At 42.3% G+C, this 14,115-nt stretch overlaps 1 protein-coding gene across 1 annotated transcript in view; it reads right to left on the bottom strand.

Moving 5' to 3' along the window:
* LOC138958494 (dual 3',5'-cyclic-AMP and -GMP phosphodiesterase 11-like) overlaps nucleotides 1-14,115 on the bottom strand; it is a gene marked incomplete at its 3' end in the record, with an annotated part of 148,574 nt that overhangs the window by 20,885 nt on the left and 113,574 nt on the right.

The raw sequence follows: 14,115 nt of genomic DNA, 5'->3' as shown, positions 1-14,115 counted from the left end.
CGTTCTTCTCACCTGCAGTCTCTTGTTCCTGTTCTGAGTTTGACAGTAATCAACCGCATGAGACATCGAAGCTCTAAGTTTTGTGTTAACGGTGGCGGGGTATAAACGGTCATACACGTAAAAATCCACTCGTGCTAAAAACATGAGTGAACGTGGGAGTCTAAGCCCATGAACGAAGAAGAAGAAGAAGAACAGTTGCTTGCACTGTGTATTGCTTCACTCCTAACGACCCTGACCGCTTGTGCAAATTTCATCCTTTCCAAAACTTAATATTTTAACTATGTGGTTTTGTCTTTCAAATCAGATCTATCCTAACTTTTCTCTCATTCGGATTTTTAGCATTACGTCATATTGAATCTCTCTGGGTACTCTTTAGCTAGGTTTCGGTCTCATATTTTGACTTCAGACACAGGGAATCATGCCGACTCTATCATTTCCATTCTAACGAGCTTACTTTCTGGCTGTCTTCGCTTGTTGGACTTCTCTATTCTTTCATTATGACGTCAACATGCTTGGGGTGATGCCTGTGGCCTGGTGACGTGCTGAATTGTCTGTTACCAAGCACTGAAGCGAGAGCGGACCCAGACTTTGCAGCAGGTCTACCGTGAAATCGTGTTAAGCTTCGCGCGAGTGTACATTGTCTCCCCATGGGCTAATCTAAGTTCAAAGATTTTCCTTTACACGTAACGGAAAAGACAAGAAGGGTTCAAAGAGAGATTCTGACTTTGAACACGCTTAGAATCAATCATGATTGATTGGAGGGGGGGAGTGTGTATGTGCGTGCGTGCATGCGTTTGCAAGTGTGCGTCCGTGTCAAGTCCACTAAAACCCAAAGAAACAGCTTTCTTAACCGCAGTGATGTCAAGGATCGATCAGTGTAAATAGAAGAAACATCCTAAACCTTGCAGTCAAAGCTCGATCCCATCACAGACAGACTTCAAACGAAAGAGAGAGAGAGAGAGAGAGAGAGAGAGAGAGAGAGAGAGAGAGAGAGAGAGAGAGAGAGAGAGAGAGAGAGAGAGAGAGAGAGAGAGAGAGAGAGAGAGAGAGAGAGAGAGAAAGAGAAAAACAAAAGCTGAGCCATCTATCCCGTCAGACCTCCATAAATTCTCCTTTGAAGTCAGCAAACTAATCAAAACATCTCATACAAGCAAACCGGTATAGTTACGGGAAAGTCCTTTGTCATAAGTTTAACTGTCTCTTTCAACGTATGTATCTATTCTCGCAAATTTGTGTGTCACTGTTCTTCTCGGACTTTATGGTAGATAAATGCGCTTGACTTCAGGGAACTTATTTTGTACTGTTCTTCAAAAGGGGGGGGGGGTGTTGGACAGAGAGAGCGAGAGCGAGAAAAAGAGCGTGCGAGATTGTGTGTGACAGTGTGTGTGTGTGTGTGTGTGTGTGTGTGTGTGTGTGTGTGTGTGTGTGTGTGTGTGTATGTGTGTGTGTGTGTGTGTGTGTGTGTGTGTGTGTGTGTGTGTGTGTGTGTGTGTGTGTTTTAAACAGAAAATACCTACTGCACCAAAGGCATAGTAACAGTATTGAAACTTGTGCGTTTTCTCCCGGACACAGCACTTGTTTTTCAAGACGCGCAGTTCTTTTCAAGACTGTTTCGTGTCAGTACTAAGACGATCTGGGACTACTTCACGATGTTTCTGGCTAGCATCTACATCAACAAACAATGAAGGTTAATGCCCCTTACAGACAAACAAACAGCAAAGTTCAGTTCGAGCAACACACGCTACGACTTCCCCAAGGGCATCAAATGAAAAAACACTCCACCGTAGAGCTGCTACGATCCACGCGCTTCAGGGGTGCTAAGTGAAAACAAAGCTGTCGGCCCGAGCCAGTGAGGGTATCGAACCGCTCCAGCAGACATTACACATCAGTTATTGATACGTCAAACTGCGGAGAGGGGCCAGAGACAGATCGGGGCCGGTGTGGGCTAATTCAGGACAAATATTGGCCTTGCCGGACTGTCGGCGGGCACACAGCAATATGATGGATGGCCTCCGACTGTGTACGGAGACCCAGACAACGTCTGACAACCTGGTGTCTTTCTGTCCGTCCCTGTCCCAGCAGCGACCATCTGCCGTTATCCGCTGGAGCTTCCTGTATGAGAGAGGACGCTGATAGCAGAACGGAAGTGATACCATGCATGATCAGGCCAGTATTGTTCTGAGATGATGCCATGTCTGACAAGGCCAGGTTACGCCCCTCAGTGTATGCTAGCTTTCTCCAGCTTCATGGCGTGCGGCTGACCGCGTGTTTTGCCGACAATTACCCGACTAACACTGAACGTCGTTTATGCCATCATCATCATTTCGTCCTATATATTTATTTGTATTTATTTATTATGAGAGCTTATATAGCGCGAACCACAATTAACTGTGCTCTCCGCGCTTTACGTATTAATTTACATATGCGAGCTCTCTTTAATTTTTCATATTGTCCTGGGATGACCCTGTGTGGTTGATAGCCGCATAAAGCCTACAGTAATTAACGAAACAAAACAAAACATAGGCTCAAACTATGCTTATAACCACTTGTGTCTCCCTGTGCCTGTATCTGCCACCTGCCGGGCAAGTATCTAGATCCTGTGCTCACATGAAAACAATCCTAGCACGTGTCGTTATTAATGCTTTTAAATTCTGTAAACGCTGTTGGCACTAAACCACACCACTCCCTCTCCCACCCACCATACCACCGCCATTCCCTCAACCCCAACAGAAAAGCCGGGTGATTATCTGCAAATAATCATTACACCTCGCCATAATATCGAAATTACAATGATTAAACGGAGGAGCAGAACCAGGATTGGAATTTGTTTTGAACAAAGCCGGACAAAAAAATAAGTTCTGACTACAGATTAAAAATCGTACAATCATATCACCACCTGGGATTGATATCCCTGTTTCAGAAGACAAGCCGGCCTAGTGACCATTACTTCAACCCACAACTGATGCCTTCATCGCACAAACAAATTGTTTTCACCGAAACAGTAATTCGATTATAAAATCTTCACATGGATTGTAATCTAAACGGCAAAATAAAATGTTCGCCCTTTATAGGGGGGGGGAGGTGGGGGGCGGAGGGGAGGGGGCGGAGGAGGGGGGGGGGGGGGGGGGAATTGACGCGGGGACAACATTCAAGCCAAGGCAAGAAAATGAGGTTCACTGGAAGGCCAAACGGGTTGTAGGATTTCCTGCACCTCATCAACAAGTCTTAGCTTTGAAAATACGACAGCACTTTGGCGTGTCTGGTAAGCGGTGGATATTCGCGTATAGTTCTTCGTTGTTCAAAGATGATGACGACACCACCACCTCTCAAAGAAGAAAAAGAGGAGGAAGAAAAAGAAGAAGAAGAAGAAGAAGAAGACACACAAAAATAAGAATAAGAAGGAGGGAAAACAAATCCTTCAGAAACTCCTATTCCAACCCCCTAAAACTTGAAAGCAGGAATCCCCCAAAGCCTGGTACGCTTCTGTGAGTAATAATGAGTCTGAAGGCGAGCTTACTTTGATGTACCAGACAGCCTCTGATTTTCATTTCGCGGGAGATCCAAGCACATGCCCACACTAATCAATTCGCTTTGATGAGGACTGAAATTAAAAGGCTGGCCAGATAAACGACCGGGCTACGAATCGGACACGTCGCCATTCCGATCAGTTAGCGTGTCAGAACAAAGAAAAGAGAGACCTAGAATAGAAATGTATGTGTGGACGATTTTCCAAGATGGGAGAAATGCACGAAAAAGGCCGCGGAGCGGAGACGATAGAGAGGAGTGAAGTCATTAAGAAGGTAGATAACTCAGGAAGAAGGTAGATAACTCAGGAAGGAAATTGAGAAGAAAAAGAAGCAGGGGGATGCTGTTCGGGATGGTGAATCAAAAGCGTGTTAATGGTGTAACCAATGTTCAGGAAAAACTCAAACTGAACACCACCTCCCCTATCCCCCAAGTCACACGCACACTAAATACATGATAGTGATCACGTCTTTTACCAATGACACCAATGTATGATGTGCACGTGCGACTACCTGACATATTCAAGGAATTTAGGGCACAACACTTTAACATGGGGGTAGGCGTTCGAAACGATTCCTCGCACAGAAATGATGTTCTTTCTTTATTTGGTGTTTAACGTCGTTTTCAACCGTTCAAGGTTATATCGCGACGGAGAAATGATGTTATCGTACTACATACTATGCTCCGTATACGAAATTACCTCATAAGAAATCCGTCTCAGATTCTAAGCCAGGAAAGATTTGCGAATCCGGCAGCCTAGTGACCTTCAGTATAACTTCCAGGGCTCCTTAAACTGTGCGTCCCTGCGTCTTGTACGCAGTAGAAACCAGACACAAGTACAAGCAATTCATGGAGATGGTCCGGCGACGCGGCTAAACCTGAAATGAGCTGGTCCCGGGACGCACTACACATCCGTTAGCCTGTCATGCGTAACGTCAGTACTGTTTTCAGACAAATGTTTGCCAGATGTACGTGTACCAACACAGATGTATGGAGTTAATCTAACCAAAATGACGATAATGTTTTAGTGAAGGGCTCAGAGAACTTCCAGAAGTCGGCATTACATTGGCATGAGCGCTTGTAGAGTCATGGGTAGGCGAGGGATGTGCTTTCCAAAAGCAAGGATATGAACTTGCTCGCCTTCGAACCGTCTAATAATGCACTGAGGGAGTTCCTTTAACTTGAAATTAAAGTTGCGGATCCCCTAGGTGGAGTGTCTGTATGGAGCGCTGGGTGTTGTGACAAAAATATCTGCAGTCCCACGAAATGGAGAGGGAGTAGGAGTAAAAGTCATCCAGGAAGAAGATCTTTAACTCAAACTTCATTTGTTTCCAACCTCACGGGAGCTTTGGACCACTGTTTGGACCAGCGGAATCTGCCAGCTGGTTCATTAATTAACTTTTGATCTGAAATTAGAAAGAGTGTGACTGAGAGAGAGAGGGAGTGAGAAAGTAGGGGTGAAGAGAGAGAGAGAGAGAGAGAGAGAGAGAGAGAGAGAGAGAGAGAGAGAGATTGGATTGGATTGTTTACTCATTTAGGCCATAGCCCCTTATGAGGGGGGTGAACATATATATACAATGACATAATGACATTTGCACACAAATCAAATGAAATAAATCATACACGAACTAAGACATTACATTTCAAATAAAATATATCGTAGGCTTACATGAACTAAGACATAACAACACTACGTAGCCGAAAAGCTTTGTACACATAAACTGACAACTTTCGAACAATACCTTCATTCACAGATGCCATAAGCATAGAAAACTTGTGTAAACTTGGGTTTCTATAAAACTTAGCAGGAATAAACTGGCATCGCAAATCACGAAGTGCGGGGCAACAAAGCACAAAATGCGTTCCCTGCACAATGGGCATAACAACATATCTGCATCGTATCTCTTATATCGATTAACGTGCACAAATAGTTCTGTTATTCCACCTCGGAATCTTGCCATAATAATTTTCAAATGCCTATCCATGTTCAATAATAAATAAGGTTTTACTTTGTGCACAGTGCAAAATGTCCTATATATAACGCAAATCTATCACTGTTCTGAACATGAAAATTCCATTCCTGCCCTCTACAATCAATCAATCTTTCTCTGAAATCTTTCAAAAAACGGTTCTCATCTTGCACTCCTTGATTCATCCATACAAACCCAAAACCATTCTGACATAATTTACAATGTACGCTAGACACCCAGTTTCTTTTACCTCTTTCATCCAGTTCACGCAACATTTTATAGGCTTTATGTGGCAATCTATTTACGTCCATTCTTAACAACTTCAACCAATATTTAACACAACGTATTGCAGCATTCACATAAATGGGATACCTATTCATCTCGCCGTACACAAAATCGTTGGGTGTGCGTGATCCAACACCAAGAAATTTCTTTAGGGCAAATAAATGAACTTTTTCAGACTGTAATGCAGATTTCTCAAGACCCCACAGTTCAGCTCCATATATTGCAATTGGCAAAACCTGAGAATCAAATAATTTTAAATAAACTTTCAAATTATTATTACCAAGCTTGGACACATTTTGTAATATACACAACAATGCGTTTTTCGCTTTGCTTGCAAGGTCACAACAAGTGGCGGTAAAACTGAGTTTTGTGGAGAACAATATTCCTAAATACTTATAAACATTAACCACTGGCATTATCTTTCCATCATACTTCCATTTCTCTCTTACACTCAAGTATCCACCCTTCCAAAAAACAACAATATTACTCTTATTCATATTTACTTTAAGGTGTAAATTTGATGCTGCATGTTGCAAATTATTCAACTGCGTCTGTAGACCAACCACAGTCTCAGATAATAGAACAACATCATCAGCCAATAATAAAATAAATAGCTCCATATAATCATTCAAAAACTGTGCACCATGTCTTCCTTTTTCAATAATTTCCAAAGCCAACTCGTTTATAAAGAGAGAAAACAAAAGAGGACTACAAACATCACCTTGTTTCACACCGTAGGTACACTTAATATAATCAGTCAAATGTACACCACATTTCACTCGGCATTTAACATTTTCATACATACTTTTAATGCAACGGAACAACTTTCCTTTTATACCATTTTTCAACAAAATTGGCCACATCAGGTTACGATCGATAGAATCAAATGCTTTTTCAAAATCTATAAATGCCACATAGAGTTTACGATTAAAGGAAAACTGCTTCTGTACAAACGCCAACAATGTAAACATATGATCGACATTTGAATAATTCTTTTTAAACCCAGATTGATATTCTCCGGTAAAATTATAACGTTCACTCCATTCTTGAAGTCTACAGTTGATAATTGTACTATACATTTTACTACTCACATCACAGAGTGATATTCCTCGATAATTACTTGGGTCATTAGCATCACCTTTTTTGAATAACGGGAGTACAAATGATTCGGTCCAAGCTTCTGGAAAAACACCTTTGCCAAAAAGAACATTAAACAATTTCACACAAAAATCAACAATCTGTGGTTAGAGAGAGAGAGAGAGAGAGAGAGAGAGAGAGAGAGAGAGAGAGAGAGAGAGAGAGGGGGGTGCACACTACTGAACACGTGTGTATTCATAGTGTGTACATATATACGCGCGCACCTGCGTGTGTATATATGCGTTTGTGTGTGTGTATTGACCTTCCCGCGATTGTAAGTAGTGGGCGCGTGCCGGACGCACGTGCGAGGAGATAAGTGGAATCAATTAACGAGTGGCAGCAGGTAAAATAAATTGGAGGCAGGGGTGCGAGGCAGTTTCCATCCCACCAAGACGACCCAAGGTCTGCCACGAGGCATAAACAGCTGGAATTTGACTGACCAGCACCAAAGATCTTCTACTGCTAAGCAGTAGAAGATCTTTGCCAGCACTAACACTCACCAACACCAAAGACTGTACATTAGCTCTGTACAACCTTTGCCAATACCTTCTTCCTTCCTTGCATTGTGATCCGTGCAAATATTAGCACTCCGTTGGCACAATGAAAATAGGCCTTTTTCAGCCAGGACTGATCTCAAAAGTACTAAAAAGTCCAGACATACCGACTCAGAAGTTATCAGGGAGTTTTCCTTTTTTTTATTGAATTGTTTATTCTTTATGTAACGTTGTTTATTTCTCTTCTTTTCTTGTGGTAGCTTTTAGTGAAACAAATTCAAAGAGGAGAAAAAAAACAGAATACAAGTAACTAATTTCACACATACATCTCAGTGCCCAGAAAATAAGTGTGCTTACCAAGATGTTCTACGATCATGCAGTAAGTAAACACACTGGTTACACCGTTCAACTCGTACAGTCTGTTCAGGTTCAGACCTAACACACAAAAAGCACTGGTAATAAATCTTGGACAGAACTGACTGGTATGTCCCGCACGCTTTCACCCATCGCACCCCAAAAAAGAAGGTCGCAATAAAGATCTGTGCATGGCTTCTTCAAAGGACCAGCAGTACATAAAAAGCGAAAGCAAAACAAAAAAAGAAGTTCATAAATTATGTCAATGTGTTGAATCTACCTGAGCGCAGCCATACCTAGGCCAGCAAGCGCCAGCGCCAAGATTGGTGGCGAGTTTGCATTGGAGTTTCCCTGAGCGTAATCTAAAAAAACTCTTCACTCTGACGTTCCGCCGTATCTGCCAAAGATAAATCGTCACTTTTTCGTTTTCTTTTTTCCTCCTATTTTATCACAGTCGTTTTTGCCTCTTTTTACATTTGGTCAAGTTTTGACTAAATGTTTTAACATACAGGGGGAATCGAGACGAGGGTCGTGGTGTATGTGTGTGTGTGTCTGTTCGTGTGTGTGTGTGTAGAGCGATTCAGACCAAACTACTGGACCGATCTTTAGGAAATTTTACATGAGAGTTCCTGGGAATAATATCCCCGGACGTTGTTTTTTTCTTTTTTTCGATAAATACCTTTGATGACGTCATACCCGGCTTTTTGTAAAAGTTGAGGCGGCACTGTCACACCCTCATTTTTCAATCAAATTGATTGAAATTTTGGCCAAGCAATCTTCGACGAAGCCCGGACTTCGGTATTGCATTTCGGCTTGGTGGCTTAAAAATTAATTAATGACTTTGGTTATTAAAAATCTGAAAATTGTAAAAAAAAAAATAAAAAAATTATAAAACGATCCAAATTTACGTTCATCTTATTCTTCATCATTTTCGGATTCCAAAAACATATAAATATGTTATATTTGGATTAAAAACAAGCTCTGAAAATTAAAAATATAAAAATTATGATCAAAATTAAATTTTCCAAATCAATTTAAAAACACTTTCATCTTATTCCTTGTCGGTTCCTGATTCCAAAAACATATAGATATGATATGTTTGGATTAAAAACACACTCAGAAAGTTAAAACGAAGAGAGGTACAGAAAAGCGTGCTATCCTTCTCAGCGCAACTACTACCCCGCTCTTCTTGTCAATTTCACTGCCTTTGCCATGAGCGGTGGACTAACGATGCTACGAGTATACGGTCTTGCTGAAAAATTGCATTGCGTTCAGTTTCATTCTGTGAGTTCGACAGCTTGACTAAATGTTGTATTTTCGCCTTACGCGACTTGTTTCGTTTTCTTCTTCCTCAAAGATGTCGTTTTTCTTGTGTAAGCGATCGTGTACACTACCACTAATCAATCCAGTCTTGTTTTTTTTTGTTTTTGTTTGTTTTGTTTTGTTTTTACAGTCTGTTTTTCGTGCAGGAGGGCAATGTTATGATGAATGTATTTCTCAAGTGACATCAATATTAATGTGGCAAATCAATCTAGGCACACACACACACACACACACACACACACACACACACACACACACACGCACGCACACGCGCGCGCGCACACACACACACACACCTACTCTACAGAGGAAGCAGCCAAGCTGATAATCCTTGGTATGAGTGCAAGTGGATGGACTATTTTATCGCATGTAAAATCCTGGGCAGATATGAGATGGTGCACACGATCGCATACACAAGGAGGACGATTGCTTTAAGCTTATCTGCGTCGGAAGTATTTTTTGGGTGTGTACTTGGCCAAACATCAATCTGAACTTTTAAGTTTTACCACTGTTGGTGTTTTTTCTCACTGTCTTGTTTTGTTACACCCCCTGTAAATGGGAGGAGTTCTGTAGGATTCAGTCTGTCTGTTTGTTTGTGTGTTTGTCTGTCAGTTTGTCCTTCTGTCCGCACTCAGATCTCTGGTGTTTATCAGCCCATTGAGCTGTAAAATGAGTGTAGCTTGGAAATGGGGAACACACGGTCGCGCGCTTGTGTGTGTGTGTGTGTCTGCGTGCGTGTGTGTGTGTGTGTGTGTGTGTGTGTGTGTGTGTGTGTGTGTGTGTGTGTATGTGTGCATGCATGCGTGCATTCGTGCGTGTGTCCGTTTGCATGATTTGTTTTGCTAAAAACCTCTTCCACGTTGAAAACAACGACACAGGGTAAAAGGTGAAGGACACATCTTCAAACTGGGGACAAGGCGCACATAACGCGCAGCGTATCCAAAGATAGCAATCGGTGTGCAAATATAGCCCTACAGCTTTTAGAGCCCACAGTTATCCCAGCACAAACGTTATCAGCAGCCCACAGACCGGAAAGAACGAAGCCCTTGGCGTTTTAAAATCACAGATAACATCTACCTGTCTAGGTCGGTTTTCTTCCGTTTCCACAGCGCATACACATTTTTGAAAGTGCATTTATCACTGCTGACACCGTCTCTCTTTTTGTTATGGCGTGTGTACGTTTTTTTAGTTTTGATTTTCAGAAAAATTAAACAACCTCGGTCGAACCATTGCAGGATATACAAAACCGGATCAACTTGAGTTCTTCTGTAAACCAGCGATGCATGGTTTATTCCTGGACACATTATCATTAAACATGCTTATTCAGGGCCGAACATTTCGCCGTCAAATCTACCGAACTTTCATGTCTCACCGAGACTGATAAAAATACAAAGTATGATATTGTACGTTCGCGCGCGTTCGCGCACACACACACACACACACATACACACACACACACACACAAACACACAGACACACACACACACACACACGCACACACAGACGGTGACCCCCCCCCTCCCCAACACAAACGCACACATACGCAACGTTTTTATTCAATCTCAGTACAGATCATCCCCTTGGGCGTCATTCCCGCATCATTTGTGTTCTTGTGGCTCACTGGACCAATCAGACAGCCGCAGCAGTTCCTTTCACAACTTCCGCCTACACACTGCGCCATCAGGGCGCGCTGGGACACACCATCGGAAATGAACTCCCCTTTATCCTTATCGAGATCCTATCGATCCTTAGTTTACCTGTAGACTGACAGCGGACCCGACAACTGCTAACAATCTCTATGAATATTTCAAACAGCCGAATGCCCATGAGCGCCATCAACCATTTGCAAGAACAAGTTTTAGATGTGAAATCAATCAATCAATGAGGTCTATATCGCGCATATTCCGTGGGTACAGTTCTAGGCGCTCTGCAGTGATGCCGTGTGAGATGAAATTTTATACGGCCAGTAATTGCAGCCATTTCGGCGCATATTTACCTTTCACGGCCTATTATTCCAAGTCACACGGGTATAGGTAGACAATTATTAACTGTGCCTAAGCAATTTTGCCAGGAAAGACCCTTTTGTCAATCGTGGGATCTTTAACGTGCACACCCAATGTAGTGTACACGGGGGGGAGTTCGGACACCGAAGAGAGTCTGCACACAAAGTTGACTCTGAAATAAATTTCCGCCGAACCTGGGATCGAACTCACGCTGACAGCGGCCAACTGAATACAAATCCAGCGCGCTACCAACTGAGCTATATCCCCGCGTGTGAATTATTCTCTAGCTTAAAATGTCAAACTTTCCGCACGGTAATTATTGATGAGCTAGAACTTTAATGCGAGATATACGTGGCTAGCAGTGGTGTCAGCCAAACCAAAACAGAAATCGTCTCTAACATGTCACACTTACAAAAACAACAACAACAACAACAACAACAACAACAACAAAACGCTGAAGTCGCAGTTTTCAAAACACGTGTTACTTATATTTTTGTTGGATAAAATCGTTGCACAAAACAAAATGTGGAAAGATAACAGCAGAAATGCTTGTGAACACGTTTCACAATGGTATTACATTATCATTCAAAGAATTAGTTTTGTTACATAGTTTTGAGGATAGGAAATGATTCTTCTCCCATTTTCCGTCCCTCATTAACGTCTGAAACATTCATGCTTCGCGTTTGGACTTTTTTTTCATACTCGATATCTGATTGATTTAAAACAAATTGAAAGTGGGGGGTTACTGGGAAAGATGGAATCCACATGCCACGCAACACACATGCTCACATCTTCGTATGCCTACACATATTCCAATCCCTTTTTCAACCTAAACATGTCTTAAAAAAACAACAACACGTCTATGACCTATACTGAGACAGACGAACAAAGGGGAAAAAAAAGAGTTAAACTCTTTATGTTAATCCAGCTATACGATGGAACGAACCTCTATCCATATATAGACTGCAGCAAACCTGACAACATAGATCTCAAAAGAGAGGGAGTCTTCAGACGGGAGGTATATCTACCGAAACTATATGCTGGATGAGAAAGTTTGAGAAAATCAGGTTTTAATGTGGAGGGGGTCGGGGATGTAGCTCAGTCGGTAGCGCGCTGGATTTGTATCCAGTTGGCCGCTGTCAGCGTGAGTTCGTCCCCACGTTCGGCGAGAGATTTATTTCTCAGAGTCAACTTTGTGTGCAGACTCTCCTCGGTGTCCGAACACCCCCGTGTGTACACGCAAGCACAAGACCAAGTGCGCACGAAAAAGATCCTGTAATCCATGTCAGAGTTCGGTGGGTTATAGAAACACGAAAATACCCAGCATGCTTCCTCCAAAAACGGCGTATGGCTGCCTAAATGGCGGGGTAAAAAACGGTCATACACGTAAAATTCAACTCGTGCAAAAAACACGAGTGTACGTGGGAGTTTCAGCCCACGAACGCAGAAGAAGAAGAATGTGGAGGGAGTTATAAAATGGAGGGTCGCAAAGCGAAGGTTGGGGCGGGGATATAGCTCAGTTGGTAGCGCGCTGGATTTGTATTCAGTTGGCCGCTGTCAGCGTGAGTTCGATCCCAGGTTCGGCGGAAATTTATTTCACAGAGTCAACTTTGTGTGCAGACTCTCTTCGGTGTCCGAACCTCCCCCCGTGTACACTACATTGGGTGTGCACGTTAAAGATCCCACGATTGACAAAAGGGTCTTTCCTGGCAAAATTGCTTAGGCACAGTTAATAATTGTCTGTACCCGTGTGACTTGGAATAATAGGCCGTGAAAGGTAAATATGCGCCGAAATGGCTGCAATCTACTGGCCGTATAAAATTTCATCTCACACGGCATCACTGCAGAGCGCCTAGAACTGTACCCACGGAATATGCGCGATATAAGACTCATTGATTGATTGATTGAAAGTAAAACACAGTCCGCTCTCTGATTAGTCGGTAGCAGGGTGTGGTCCATTAGAGTGATCACTGAGAGACATCGCAAGTGTCCACACAATTTCCGCCACCATCCGGACCACCTGTAGGTCTCGTAAGTATAAACGGAAATTAACCCCCTTTTCCTTTTCAAGATTGTATTTATTGATCGCGTGATTAGTTGCACACGGAGAATCCCGTGCTACTGCTAGTTTATCACCATTACCATCGTGATCCAGATTTTTTTCCAGTACGTGCTGGTCATTTAAAGGCACTGTCCTTCCACTGAACTAAGGATTTCAGATCTGCTATGGGATACGATTATCCCACCACTTGGACACGCATCAAAACTCAGCAGTCTCAATGTTTCCTCTGCAGAGTTGCAGTTTTCGATGAATTATTTGTTTACAGCCACTTGTAACTTTTGAAGAAGTTGATTCATAAAAATTACCTCTGCACAAACCACAATTCAACATCCTGATCGCTTCGTGCGCAAAGTGGGTAGTTTTTGCTGAACAAATCCGCAAATGACACCAAATCGATTTCGTATAAATAATCCTACACACGAAGCTGCCATGCTGTCGATTTTGTGTGTGTATTCAAGTGGACAGATGTTTTTTCTCCGTGTAAATTCCTGGGCAGATCTATGACGGCTTACTAGTGCCAAAACCTCATAATTGTAATTATCAAGCGAAAATTAGTAACTTTCCCTTGATAATTACCATTTTCACGTGTTTATTACTAATTTTCCCGGGAAAATTACTAATTTTCCCGGAATAATTACTAACTTTCACCTGTTAATTACTATTTTTTTTAGTTTTGGCTCACTTCCTGACGAATTGCTAGTGCCAAAACTAAAAATTAGTAATTTTCCCGTGAAAATGAGTAACTAACAGGTGAAAACAGTAACGGACAGCGTTAATTAGTAATTATCACGTGATAATGGGTAACCCCAGGTTTTGGCACTAGTAAGCCGTCATAGGGCTTACTAGTGCCAAAACCTCATAATTGTAATCATCAAGGGAAAATTAGTAATTTTCCCTTGATAATTACCATTTTTCACGTGTTAATTACTAATTTTCCCGGGAAAATTACTAACTTTCACCTG

Source organism: Littorina saxatilis, linkage group LG2, assembly GCF_037325665.1.
Source record: "Littorina saxatilis isolate snail1 linkage group LG2, US_GU_Lsax_2.0, whole genome shotgun sequence".
In the NCBI taxonomy this organism is placed as follows: domain Eukaryota; kingdom Metazoa; phylum Mollusca; class Gastropoda; order Littorinimorpha; family Littorinidae; genus Littorina; species Littorina saxatilis.
The sequence above is the reverse complement of the archived record's forward strand: the minus strand, read 5'-3'. Positions and strand labels throughout refer to the sequence as shown.